At 39.7% G+C, this 14,092-nt stretch overlaps 1 pseudogene; it reads right to left on the bottom strand.

Moving 5' to 3' along the window:
• Nucleotides 1–2,388: 2,388 nt before the first annotated feature.
• LOC147504532 (secoisolariciresinol dehydrogenase pseudogene) overlaps nt 2,389–14,092 on the bottom strand; it is a 75,509-nt pseudogene continuing 63,805 nt past the window's right edge.

Here is a 14,092-nt window from a genome sequence, read left to right as displayed (position 1 = left end):
AAATTGTTTAGAGTTTGAGTGTGGGAGTTGTGAAGAAGAAAGGTAGACTGTTTTAAGCTAATGAAAACATGAAAGCTTTAGTTGTTGATAATGAAATGACATAAACACATTGAAAGGAAGGTTGATTGAAGATTGAAATAAGAACAACAAGATAAGATTGAAGATTGAAATAAAAATAACAAGATATGATTGAAGATTGAAATAAGAACAAAGGAAAATAACAAATTTAATTAAAAGGAAATGAAGAACAATAAAGTAAAGGGTTTTTTAGACTTTGGTCCTACACATAGCTGGTTTATTAGACTTTGGTCTAGAAAAGCTTGAATATTAAACTTTAGTCCTAGTTCTGTTTGTTCACCGTTAGTCAACTAACAGTCAACTCAGTCGTATGAAAGCAGATTGACCACATTGAGTGTTAGTTAATTGAGTTGACTAACGGTGAATAAACAAAACTAGGACTAAAGTCTAATATTCAAGTTTTTATGGACCAAGTCTAATAAACCAACTATGCGTAGGACCAAAGTTTAAAAAACCCTAAAGTAAAGGACTTGAATTGAAAAACTAGACAAAAAATTAAACAAGCCAAATAGTTTGGACCCTAAAACAATGAATGCTTTCTCTCTCCCTAACTTTTGGATTATATACCCCTATTTTTGCTTTCTACATATTTGTCCTTCTCCATTACAAATGAGACACCTCACACTTCACTTTTGCTTTTTGATTTCTTTTTGACCAAGGTAGGTTTTGGGAGAATGTCATATTTTGAGATAAGGGCCTCTATCTCTGGTTTTCTCAGTTGATGGCTTTGACCATTGACCTTGACCTTTGACTTTGACCGTTGACTTTGACTTTTTCAGCACTTTTCCATAGCAGCTTCTGGTCTTCATAATAAGTGTGATTAGGGCTCATTTTGGTGCTAAAACGTAGCTTTTATGATAAGTGGTCTGAAATACTCCATAACCTGAAAAAGGCAATAAAAGATATGAGTTGTCTTTTCGTTAAACGTAAAAAAATGTTGTAATGTAGCAATATACGGGTAATAAAACGCACATTTAGGAGCTGATCAATGACCTAAGTATTTTCCTATCAATGCTAAGCCTACCTAAAGAGACACATGTACAACTTATTAAAAATAGGTGTATTCAAACAAATACACAAAACAAATTTATGTAAACTATGTAGTATAACAATTCAAGATTATTAAACAAGATATTTCAACAAAAAAAATCATTCAAAAACCCTTACAGATAGTTTCAAGCATAGAAATACATTAAAGAGAAAACAATCATAACTAACAAGAACCCGCAACCCTTAAACCAGTCCAAAACTTATAGCCTACTATACAGAGCAATTTATATTATTTGGGTATTAATGCATCAAATATAAGTTAAGTTTCAAGCAGATTTGGCAATTAGAATAGGTTTGAGCTAGACAATGGAAATGTAGCTAGCTACTTCAAGTTTAATTGATGCAAGTCATATTAGAATTCATTGAAAAGAAAAGAAAATTGAACAATGCAAACAACCAGTTTAAGATTAAAATATTGGAAATGCTGATGGATTGATGGTGTTTCTATAAGTCAAGAAAACAATATAGCAATTGCGGCCAAGTTGACCGAGCAAAGGAGTTCACCAACAACATCATTAGTGTCTTCTTCAGCGTGTTTCACTGACTCGATACCATGAAAACCATAACATAACCTAAAACTCATATTAGAAACCCTTGTCATAAACAATATAAATCAAACTACATGAAAATTAAAACCAAAAGACTACGTTGTTTAGCGTAAAATCATCAGCCCTCATGGCGATGCTTTCATTCATCACAGAATGTCTGACACTCTGAGTGAAACATCGGCACCCGCACCTCCAAACTAATATTACCAAAATTTTGACACACCCCCCGCCCCAAATGCCAAGAGTTGTTTTTTGTCATTTTTATTTACGGAGTTAGTGCCAAGGGGTATAGCACATTAGCACAGACCAAATGTTGACGTCTCAAACTCTAACAAAACTTCTGGTTTCTATTCCGGTATAATGGCCTCTTCTATTTCCATTTTAAGCGGGAGACACAAAACTTTTGGCATCGTATCCCGCCCATGATTCTAACTTTCTAAGTGATATAAGATGTTTTCAAAGGGCCTGAGTTTTACAACTACATGTTAACACAACACTTAGTTACTTAACGATATAAAATATAGCTAATTATTCTTATCGGAATCTATTTTGTGATATGAAATGCCTGAACTAATATATCGGTTACACTATACACGATATCTTAAAACTTTAACCGATATTATAAAACTTGAACCTATATAAGATATTTTGGAGGAGGGTATAATATCGCCCATAGTGAGGGATTTTATAACCGATATAAAATTACCGTTTTTTAGTAGTGTCGCGGCGCTACCACAGCATGCTTTGACATAGTATACGCATGCGTATGCCTCCAGCTATAACCCAAGCAACACTAGTTGTGAAGATTATGCTTCCCTTCTTTGCTGGGATTATCACTCTTGCAGCATGTATACTCAAAGATTACAACCTATAAACTCACTAGTATTAAACTCTTACTCTTCTCTCTTTATATTTTCTTTCTCCTTTTTCTCCTCTTTCTTTTCACCCCTTTCTTTCTTTATATCTCTTTCTCTAACCTCCTCTTGTGGTCTGTTGATCCTCTTTCTATCTAGGGTCCTCTGTCTCCCCACATGTCGCGGCAGTTTTCATGCAGTTAGGTTACTGCGGATTTGATCCCCTGCTGCAGGTCTTGTCTCTCCTATATCGCATCGGCCCACTTGCCCCACTAACCTCTCATGTCATGGATATGCCCTATACATATGCCCCTCTCGGTTCGGTTGGCATTCGGCGGCCCTGTTTATGGTCAGCGGAACCGAGAACCACTCTCCTCTCCCATTTCCGTTCTTGGCACGTGCTTTGTCATAATTCACACGTGTTCAAAATGCACGTGTACTGACCCTATCTTTCCGATTTTCGAGGACCCACGTGTCACCTTCCCCCTGGTCCTTTTTCTCTGGAGATTATCCCTTTGCCCCTGTCTCTTAGAATCCCGCTCAAACATCTCTCCTCCCTCAAAACCCCCACTCTAATATTTCATTCTCACTTCATCTTGTAGCTTCTTCCTTCCCTTTGCTGTTCTCCATTTTCGTGGGCTCTCTAGCTTCGTTCAAGTCTTCCTTCCACCTCGCTTTGTTACCCCCTACTGCCTTGCATCTCAGGTTTGTCTCCCTCCTTTCTATCCCCATCAATTGTTGTCTGGTTATATTCATTTGCGCTACTGTTCCGCCTTTTTCCCTTCTTACCTTGTTCTCTCCATTGTTGCTTCAGTTGTGTTCCTCCCTTTATTTATTCCGTCATGTCGGAATCTGAATCGGTGAGCACCTCAGCCACTAGATCCACTGGAACGGAGTCCTCTACTCCCAGATCTAGCGGTCATACTGCGGCTAGATCTAAATCCCCGGCCTCGGGCTCTGCCAACCCAGGCGCTGAACCGTCTGCTTCGAGAAGGAAAACCACTTTTCCTCCCCCACCCTCGTACCACTGTAGACCTAAGTTAGATGCAGTTAAAGCTGCTTATGGTATCCCGGCCGTCGTGGTACTTGAGCACGTGCCCAGCATTACCCAGTTCCCTCATTTGGTAAAGCCCGGCCAGGTTGCCTTATCGCTACCATAGGCCAGATCACGGCTCGCTTGCACTTTCCATTAACCCTTCTTGATGTCGAGGTATTCAACCACTTCAACATTCCACCATGCCAAGGCATAGGTAACTTCTGGTGTATCCTATATGCTGTGAATCATTACAATGAAACCCATTCTCCGAAAATCCAACTCCGTGATATGATAGCTCACTATTATATAGAAAAGAGCACCAAACTTGGTAGTATAGGGTACCAATCTTTCTGTACGCATCTGCAGAAAAAGTTCTTTGTCCTCCACATCACCACTTCTGATAAGGTCTGGCACTACTATCCTTTGTATGTGTCGGGTAGTTTTATCTTTGATAAACCGTAAAAACTCGACTAGATTACTCTAACTTCATTCTTACGATATCAATTATTTATTTCCTACTCTCACTTATATATTCATGCAATATATAGAGTACGGAATCGTTCCACTCTTAACTCTCTACAGAGTTAAATGAATTCAATTAATCAAAACACAAAGAAACAATGGTGAGAGTAATATTATGTTGTAATTTATTTAAACTAAAACTAATTATAAATTAAACAAATTTAACTAAGCAATTAAAAGGTGAATTTAATAAATTGGAAGAACATAGAGGGACGGAAATTCCACAATGCAATTCGATTGGCTATTAGTTAGTCATCGAATCGAATATTGATCCCTAGTGAATACCAAGTCCTCTCGAATCAAGGTTCCACTAGCATGAGAGTTTAGCTCCACCACAAATCTCTTTGATGGTGGTTTCTAACACTAGTTCATCATTATAAGGTTTATCTCTAAACACTCATAATAATGAACTTGAAATTCTATTCTAAATAACAACTATTCTAACAAGCAATCATCATTACATGGCTTCTTTAACCTCCTCTAATGGAGTTTTTAGACTAGTTTCATTGGATGAACAATATCAAAACAATAAGATGAAGACATTAAATTAAAGAGACAAGAATTGAATATTAAACTAAGGGTTTTTATTGAAGGATTTAATGGAGACTACAAACTAAATTATTCTAACCTAAACTAAACTACATAAGGAGAAAGAGAGAAAGAGAACCCTAAATTATTCTAAACTAAAGAGGGAGTTCTCTTTGTTTTGGCCTTAACCCTCTTTATATAGGAGAGGGTTAGGTTACAATTTCGTGCATGGGTTTTTAGGCTAGGTTATGGACCCATAAATCAAGTCCATAACCTAATTGGGTAAATCCAAGACTTCCAATTCTAGTCGTGTTACTGTAGCACGTGATTTCACCAACTTATACTACTATGATCGAGTCAAAGCCTAGACCATTGGAAAGAGCTTTCTGAGCCGGTCATTTTGATATAAAATGGGCCTAATTCCAAGGCCTGAGTCCAAAGGTATGGCCTTTTGAAGTTATATTGACTTTTCTTCAGCTTTCTAATCCGGTTTGACTTTCACTTAACAGCTTTGACTTAGGCTTTTTAAGGGTTTTTTCTCCATGAAACTTGGGCTTTCTTCATAAAACTTTCATAGCAATCACTTTAACTCCTTTTTAAGCCTACTTAGTAAAGCGAATTGACATTTATTCAACTCTCAAGCACGAAAATACACAAAAGCACGACTTGATTACTAACTCTTACTTATTAATCACATAATTGGTCTAAAGCAATATTGTTTTTTTTTTTCCAAATAAGCTAGGGTTAGGCAGACCCCCACCTGCATTAAATTAACTTTTCCTTACATAGATATTACCACTCGCATCCTCTTTTACAATTTCCTGCACAAGAAAATCTAATGGATGTGCAAAGTGAACCATAGAAAATTCACCATTTCCATGCAAACTAGCAAAATAATCCTCTACCCTATTCACTTCACGAAACACATGAGTAAAGGTTATGAATCTGAATCCATCTTTCTTCCTTTCAATCGCTGCCATCACATCTCGACAGTACCAAGGTGGTTTCTCTAATTTATTTATCGCTCTGATGGCTCTTAAGGAGTCTGATTCAATTTCAACTTCTAAAAAGCCTTTACGCCAAACATCTCTATACATACCTCTATCGCTTTTAGTTCTTGGAATAAAACTGACGCAAGTCCTCCACTTCCACAGAACGCAGCCAATACCCTTCCTTCATTATTTCTAATGACACCTCCATGACCTGGACCATTGTCATCTAAAGCACCATCTGTGTTAGCTTTCAACCTATTACCCGTGGGGAATCCATGAACGGTTTGTATGTACCTTTGTTTGAAAAGAGTAGTAATACCTAGTCGACAAACGGGCGTCTTCCACTTGCAATCATTCATCGATTTCGGTCTAGTAACTTGAAGATAATTTCTCAAATCACGCATTTTGACTTATTAAATACCACCTCAACTGGTTTCGCATTGTGCTTAAATCTTCTTGCATTGCGTTCTTTCCAAATACTATCCACCGAAGCACAAATGAATACCTTCAAAATCTCTCCCACATCTGAGTTTTTACAGCTTCGGATAATAGAGACCCATTCTTTGTTTCTTTGCTCACATCAGTAAAGATACCAAGGAGTTGTTTTACTCTATCAAATAGATCCCTTGAATAGGGACATTCAAAGAAAAGATGAGCTGAATATTCTCTGCTGCTTTCGCATAGACAACATGAAGATTGGTGCAGAATTTTTTTTTTAACTAACCTGTCTTGAGTCGGCATACTATTAGAGAATAGTTGCCATGTTGTAAATGAGTGCCGCGGCAATACCAACCTTCCCCATACCAAACCGTACCAGGGTTTCTTCTCCCTTTTCCTCGACAAAGCTTCATATGCGCTCTTGGAATTGAACCTACCACTCTGATGAGGAGTCCATATAATGAAATCACTGTCTAGATGAGAGTTAATTTGCACCTCCAAAATGTGTCACGCTTCAAAACTGCATCTTGCATACCGTGTACTTCTTCATTCCATCTGCCATTCGAAATAAGCACCTCTACTGTAGCATTCAGCTGAAAATCCCAAGCTGCTCTCGCCTCTGCGTCCTCAATCAAAGGAGAACGAGCACACCATATGTCGTGCCATAATAGAGTGTCTGCCCCATTTGCTATTTCATATCTGATAAATCTTTTAGCCTCCTTTCGAGCCGCCAAAATATTTCTCCAATTCCATGAGCAGTCTTTTGGTATACTCATGGTCCAGAAGAATTTGTCTTTGATATGCTGCTTCCATGTCTAGTCAACCCATATCGTATCTTCTCTCGTGACCAATTTAAAAATCAGTCCACAAAAGGCACTAGTATTCCACCGTTGTAAATTCATTACCCCCAGTCCTCCCTCCTCTTTCGAAAGACAAACAGTACTCCAACTCGCTTGATGGTGTCCTTTCTTTACTATAGATCCAGTCCACAAGAATTGTGCACAAATCTATTGCACATGTTCAAGAACTGTGGAAGGTAAAATGAAGGTTCTAGACCAATAAGTATGAAAAGCATTTGAGTTTATGACTTGTAGTCTTCCTGCATGAGACAGCAACTTTGATTTCCAATTCGAAATCTTGCTAGTAACCTTCTCTATTAATGGTTGACATTCCCTTATTCCCAGTCTTGCCAAAATGAGAGGAAGCCCAAGATATCTCACTGGAGGTCTAATCAATTCAATCCCCATAATCTCAGCTAAAGCTTTAGCATCCTACTCGATTAAGACCTCCTGCTAACAAGGAAGTCTTATGATTATTAATCCTTAGCCCAGTTGCCTCTCCAAATCCTTGTAGACAGTCTTTAATAGCTTGAACTGAAGCCGTATCGCCTTTACAAAACATTAACACATCATCAGCAAATGCTAAGTGTGTCAATCTCACCTTGCTGCATTTGGAATGGAACATAATGCTTTTGTTATTGATGCTCGCATGAGAAGCCCGAGAATTTCCATTATCATCACAAACAGATCACGGTGATAAAGGATCACCTTGGCGAATGCCCTTTTGCTGCAATAAAACCGGGGCGCCATTGATGAGAATGGAATACGATGGAGTAGAAATGCACATCTCGATCCATTTATACATAGCTTCAGGGAATTTAAACACTCTGATCATGGCTAAGATAGATTCACAGCTCACCGTGTCATAAGCTTTCCTTATATCAAGCTTTATCGAACATCTGGGGCTACCATACTTCCTGTCATAACCTCTGAGAAGTTCATGAGACAAAAGTATATTATCTTGTATTGATCTATCAGGAATGAAAGCCGACTGATTAGCATGAATAATATCATTGATGACCATCTTTATTCTATTTGCTATGATTTTAGAAATGCACTTATACATTGTGTTACATAGCGCAATAGGATGAAAATCTTCAACCTTAGAAGGATTGTTAACCTTAGGAATGAGGCATATAAATGTGGCATTAACCCCTCTAGGAAATTTGAAGAATTTAAAAGCATTAAGTATAGCATTAGTGAAGTCATGCCCAACAATGGCCCAACATCTCCTGAAGAAATACGGAGTGAACCCATCAGGACCCGGAGCTGCATTCTCATTCATGCCAAAAAGAGCTTCCTTAACTTCTTCAGTCGATATCTCCATTTCCATCTGTGCTTGCATGGCAGGTGATAGATAGGATTTGACTTGTAAGCAATTGAAGAAATCCTCTCCACTTATCTCTCCTGCTTCAGTTCCCAAAATCTCACCATAATACTCAACAAAAGCTTTAATTACATCAGCTTGTCCCAGAATATTGCCTCCATTAAGCGTGATTTCAAGACACCATATACCACTCTTTTGCCTTCTTTTCCTCAATCGGCTTTGAAGCAATATTGTTGAAGGGGTTAAAACTACAGTTTTGGGTTCTTATCAATCTCCGCAGACCTTCCCTCTGAAGTTTCTTTGAGGAATCTCAGTTTTCTTAAACGTGGTACGTGAAATCATTTGATCCGCGATGCTATTTTCTAACCTTGATTTTAATTTGTCTTTCTTTTCTGATTCAGGTTGGAGACCCGACTCGTGATCCCAAATTTACACAGGCATATCATCTAAAATCTTTCAAAGACTCCGCGATTTGGGAAGTGTCCGGTGTGAAGTTCTTGGCATCGATCCAGAGAAAGGCAGACCCTCTTCTTCTCGATCCCTCATTGTAAAACATTGGTAAATATCAAGGACCCCTATATCGCCCACCACCTCCCCAAGAAAAACATCCCAAATCCTCCCCACTCCCTAAGAGAAGTCCTTCAAGTACACTACCAAGATATACCACTCCCAAGTTGTTGCCCGACGAGCCGCCGCTCAATCCTATCCAGCTGTCCTAGATATCGCCTCCCCCTCTACTATTCCTGGCCCTGCCATGGCCTCCAACAAGCTAAAATTGTGGGACAGCAACTCTGAGAGTGATGAACCTACCGAAGTTGCGCCTAAAAGCCTCCCAGCCAAGAAGGCTCGGACCACGCCATCAAACCCTGCTGAACCCCCTGTTTCCCAGGTACGGCCCAGTGTTCCCACACGTCGTCATGGGAAAGACCCCCACCCATCGGGGCCCCAATCTTCCGGTGCAGCTGACGTCTGGCAACCTCAGTTCAAGGCTAGAGATCATGCTACTACTATTCGGGACTCGGCCTTGGAGAACCCTGCCGTCGCAGCATCCCTCTTCTTCAGCTCTCATCTTCCCAAGCATCAAGCCTACGGTGACTCTGGCTCACTGGCCTCTCATACAGCATCTATCTACCATGGCTGGGAAAAGGTTTTCTTTTCATCTTCTTCCCTATCCATTCCATTATACATTTTTTTTTTAACAAGTTTTATTTTCAGCTGAGTCTAGATGTCGGCTATATGTTGCGTGGCCTCACAAGCACCCTAGAATCTCTGGAGGTTGCGAAGCAGGAAATTCAGGGGCCTGATGGTTGGAAATCTAGGTATGCCAAATTGGAGAAGGACCGTGACGATCTTCGTATCGTAGCTGTGAAGGCCCAAAAAGCTATCCAGCAAGCTGAAGACAAGCACCGCGATTATGTAGCGGGTGTTGCTTCCAAAATGGAGAGCCAAAAGAAGGCGGATAAGCTTGCCATCCAGGCTGCTGTGGACCAGGCCGTGAAGGGTGCCGCGGATAGCTTCCGAAGGCTAGCTGAGAAGAAGATTGCCCATGAACATAAACAGCAGCTTGAAGATCTCACCGCTGCCGCCCGTCTTATTCCAGCTCCAACTCCAGTACTTGAAACTCACATCTCAGCTCCCACTCCGGTCACTTCCCCAATAGAAGTTGCTACACCCGTGCTACCCCTACCCACTCCCAATGCAGCTACCTCACCTATTTCTGTGGGTGACGATAAGTGCGCAAAAAGTGTTATTTAACCCTCGATTATGCCTCTTGTTTAGCCATCTTAGTAGACTAATAGTGTTTGTAAGTTATGTTTTATAATTCTACAGGTGAAAGAGAGAGTTTTGTAGAATATTAGAGAAAAAGGGGTAAAATTGAGCAATTCGGAGCATTAAGGATCACATGGGAAGCCCGTGGACAATCATGGAGAAGGCCAAAGAATTAGAGCTATTAAAGATGCGACTTGGACCTATTTTAAAGCCTATTTGGAAGCTGATAAGAGCCCAAAACTGTAGTTTTAACCCTTTAACAGTCATACTTTTGGACCAATTATGTGAGTAATAATTAAGAGTTAACACTGATTACGTGTTTTTATGCATTTCGGGCTTCAAAGTCCATTATGTGCAGAAATGTGCCACTTTAGTGAGATAAAGGAGAAAAGGTCAGTTACTAAGGAGTTCCGTGATTAAAGGCCAAGATTCAAGAAGATAAAGCCTTCCTAAAGCCCGGTCAAAAGCTGAAAAGTCGACGGCTGAAGCTGGCCAAAACAAAGACACAAGTCGTGAGAACTTCCAAAAGCCGTATCTTTGGACTCGGACACCGAATTGGGCCTACCTTATGTCAAAACGACCGGCTCGGAAAGAGCTTTCCAATGGTCTAAGCCTTGACCCAATCAGAGGAGCAGAAGTGGACGAAAAGTCTGTGGAAGCCAACTGCAGCTGAAGAGGCCTTTTTGGACTGAAAGAATTGGGTTTTGGGCCTGATTCTCTGGCCCAAAACATGGCTCCAAGCCCATGCACGATTTTGGATCTGAAAGTATAAAAACCAAAGTTTAGCTCTTTGTTAAGGGTAGATAGTTAGACCTAGAAATAGATTAGATTAGTAGCCACCATTAATGAATTCTAGATCTAGTTTTTCATGTAGATTAATTAAGTTTAGTTCCATTTCAATTATTGTATTAGATTAAACCTTTGAATCATTGTTCTTGATTGATTAGATAAATAAAATAGTTGTTTTCTCAATTTCAAATTGTGTTATTTCAATTTATAGATCTGATTTTAATTCTTGTTGATTATCATTCCGTAGTTTAAATAGATTGAACCATTGTTAGTTAATTTAGTTAAGTTAGAATTTTTAATATGATGTGTAGTTATAATGAAATGGGAAATGATGGTTTGATGACTCAAGGCTAAAACCTCCATTAGAGGGGTTGATGAAGCCTTGATGAAAATTTAGTGGTATAGTGTAGAAACATTGTAGAATCTATTCCAATCTAGAAGGTCGTGATTCACCATGAAAGTGGGTGGACGACCTCACATGCTAGTTAGTACTCGGTAGAAATGCCATGAACACTAGGGATTAGAACTCGAATTTCTTGCCGTAAGAACGTAAGAATCGAGATACAAGAATCTATGTTAGGCTATTAAGTTGGATTCGAGGTGGATTCAATTCCCCTCTAATCCTTTATCTAGATTCAAAACAATCATATTGTCATAGCATTAGTAGTTTAAAAGTCAAGTAATCAAATTCAGTAAGTATCGTAGCATATCACCTTCGTAAAGCTCTCATTGACTTAAGACCGACTAATTAGATTAGAAAACAATTACATGCTAAAGCACTAGGAGTGGAACGAACTTCCTACTCCACTATATCTCATAGGATTGAGAGTAGAGAAATCTTTGATAAATATAAGCATCAGAATTTAGTTTTAGTTTTACTTACGTTTAGAGTTTCATCGCTTTATTCATTAGTAAAACTATTCATTCATTCGTTTATCAAATGGCGCCGCTGCCATCTTAGTTGCACTTTAGCATTGTTTTCATAGTAGAATTAGTCATTTTAAAGTCCCATTAAACCCACCCACCCTTGTTTGATTCATACTGTGGTTATTCGTTTTAAAGCGTTGAAAAATTAGGGAAAAATTTACGGGTAGCGATGACGCTATAAGGAGGCGGCGCTGCGCCTATAGTCTGGACTTTGACCAGCGACTTTGACCGCCCCTCACTTCTTGGACTCGGCGTGACCGCCCTCTTACCAAAAGCGCGACCACGCTCCGCGTCTTTGGACTAGGAGCGACGACCGACGGCGCCTCTCCGAAGCGCACTGCGCCCCTAAGCAAAAATTTTGCGGATTTTCTGAGTTTGTTTGAATTTCGATTTTTAAAGTTTTTCGGTGTTCTAACTTGTTATTTACACTGAACAGCGTAAACAAGACGCTATTCATAAAAGCGAAGCAAGGGCGCTTTTAGGTATTCCTTTCTTCCATACCTCGCATCTCGGTTAGATGTTCATACTAATATATCAAGATTGTTTGGGTTGTTTTCGTGTTTAGACTTAGACTTGCATGAGATTAAGGTGCAGTGGGAGAAAAACACCGAAGCGTAATTAACCGTCAACAAACAAACATATCGAGTATACCAATCATAACACCTCTAACTACTATCCCACCAACCATACCGACATAATGGGTGAAGAAAAGAGACTCCTCTCTCCGACTTCTACAAAGCTTTGGCGATAGCCCTAAATCTTGCATCGTTCTAGCGGACCGATTGGGGATTTTGAATCCCCTAACATATTTAATTTGTTACCCGTTTTCCATGGTTTAGGCCATGAAAAACCTTACCAACACATCGTAGGATTGAACAAGTCCTTACAACATTCCATCATCCTACGGTTGGTGTGGAACAAATTAAACGAGGGTATTTCCCTTCACCTTAGCCCGATAAGGCGGCGTCTTGGTTAGCGCCCAAGCGCTAACTCTGTGGACTCGTGGGCTAAACTTGTTCAGCTATTTATGGAACATTTTACCCACCCCTAAAAAGACGGATGAAATGCTTTCCAAGATTCATTTCTTCCGGCCATAACCCTCATGAATCATTTTCTAAGGCTTGGAATCGTTTCACCCGATCGCTAATAGAGTGTCCACACCATAACCTAGCAAAAGACACGTTAGTTCGTGCCTTTTTCAAGGGACTTCAACATCACCATAAAGAAGTCCTTGACATAATGAATGGGGGTAGTTTCCTAAGTAAAGGAGCCTTGGAGGCTTATAAATTTTAGAAGAACAAACTAAACGCAATAACAATTGGGAGTGATGATATCCCCGCTCGCTGGTTCGTCTTCAACGGTTAAAGGCCGCCCGGTATGTTTGAGATGAAACCCGATCCAGAACTTAAAAATTTAATCGAATCTCTAACTAAAAAAGTAGAGGCTATTTCTATTCATCAAAAGCCTATTCCCGTCATGAATGTCAACTCCAACCCATGTAATTTCTGTTTGAGTCCACGAGCACCCGACTCCTATTGTCCCTCTGCCTATGAACAACAACAATTAGAGCAAGATAATGTTTGCTCCATTAATAACTATCCTATTCCTAATGCCCCATGGAGACAACATCCCAACTTTAGTTGGCGAAACAATCAACAAGTTACAACTCGGGGTTTAATAACCAAAATGTTAGGCAAACAAACAACTATAATCAAGCTCCACCTAGGCAAGGGCGGGGACAAGGTCGAGGGAAATTATAATAATTATAACAACCAAGCGCTAAACCACGACAAGGTGTAGCACAAGGTCGAGAATAATTATAATAGTTATAATACCAATAGAGGTATCGTTTAGGTTAACAATAGTAACTATCAAAACCCATCCATAAATAATCAGCGTGAGATAGTTCGGTCGCACCACACGTGACTACTACACCTACACAACCGGACCGTATCGGCGCCTTTATCTGAGGTTACCCAACAACTTTTCCAATCAATGACTCAATCAAACCAACAGATATTACAATCCATAAATCGGGGCATACAACAGTTAGCCCAAGAGAAAACCCAACCAAAAGCGTGTTTCGGGACAAGCGATACCAAACCCTAAAACAACAAACACGACCTTTGAGGTAAGCGGTAATACTAGTGCGGAAAGCGACAATAGTAGGTGACTGAATGCCATCACCACTCTCCGCTCACGAAAGGTGGTTGATAACAAAGTAACTATGCCTATAGTTACCCCATGATACTCCACCGGATATCGAACTAGATCTTTGAAATAGAAACCAAAATGGAAACATTAAAGCGTTGCAAATAGAGGCGCCGGTAAAGTGTTGGAAATATTTGCAACGGTTTTGCCGTTGCAAACCAAATTTTCAACGGTTATTAACCG

This window comes from Coptis chinensis, chromosome 4 (assembly GCF_015680905.1).
Source record: "Coptis chinensis isolate HL-2020 chromosome 4, ASM1568090v1, whole genome shotgun sequence".
Classification (NCBI taxonomy): domain Eukaryota; kingdom Viridiplantae; phylum Streptophyta; class Magnoliopsida; order Ranunculales; family Ranunculaceae; genus Coptis; species Coptis chinensis.
Note: the sequence above shows the minus strand (reverse complement) of the source record. Positions and strands in the feature narration are given on the sequence as shown.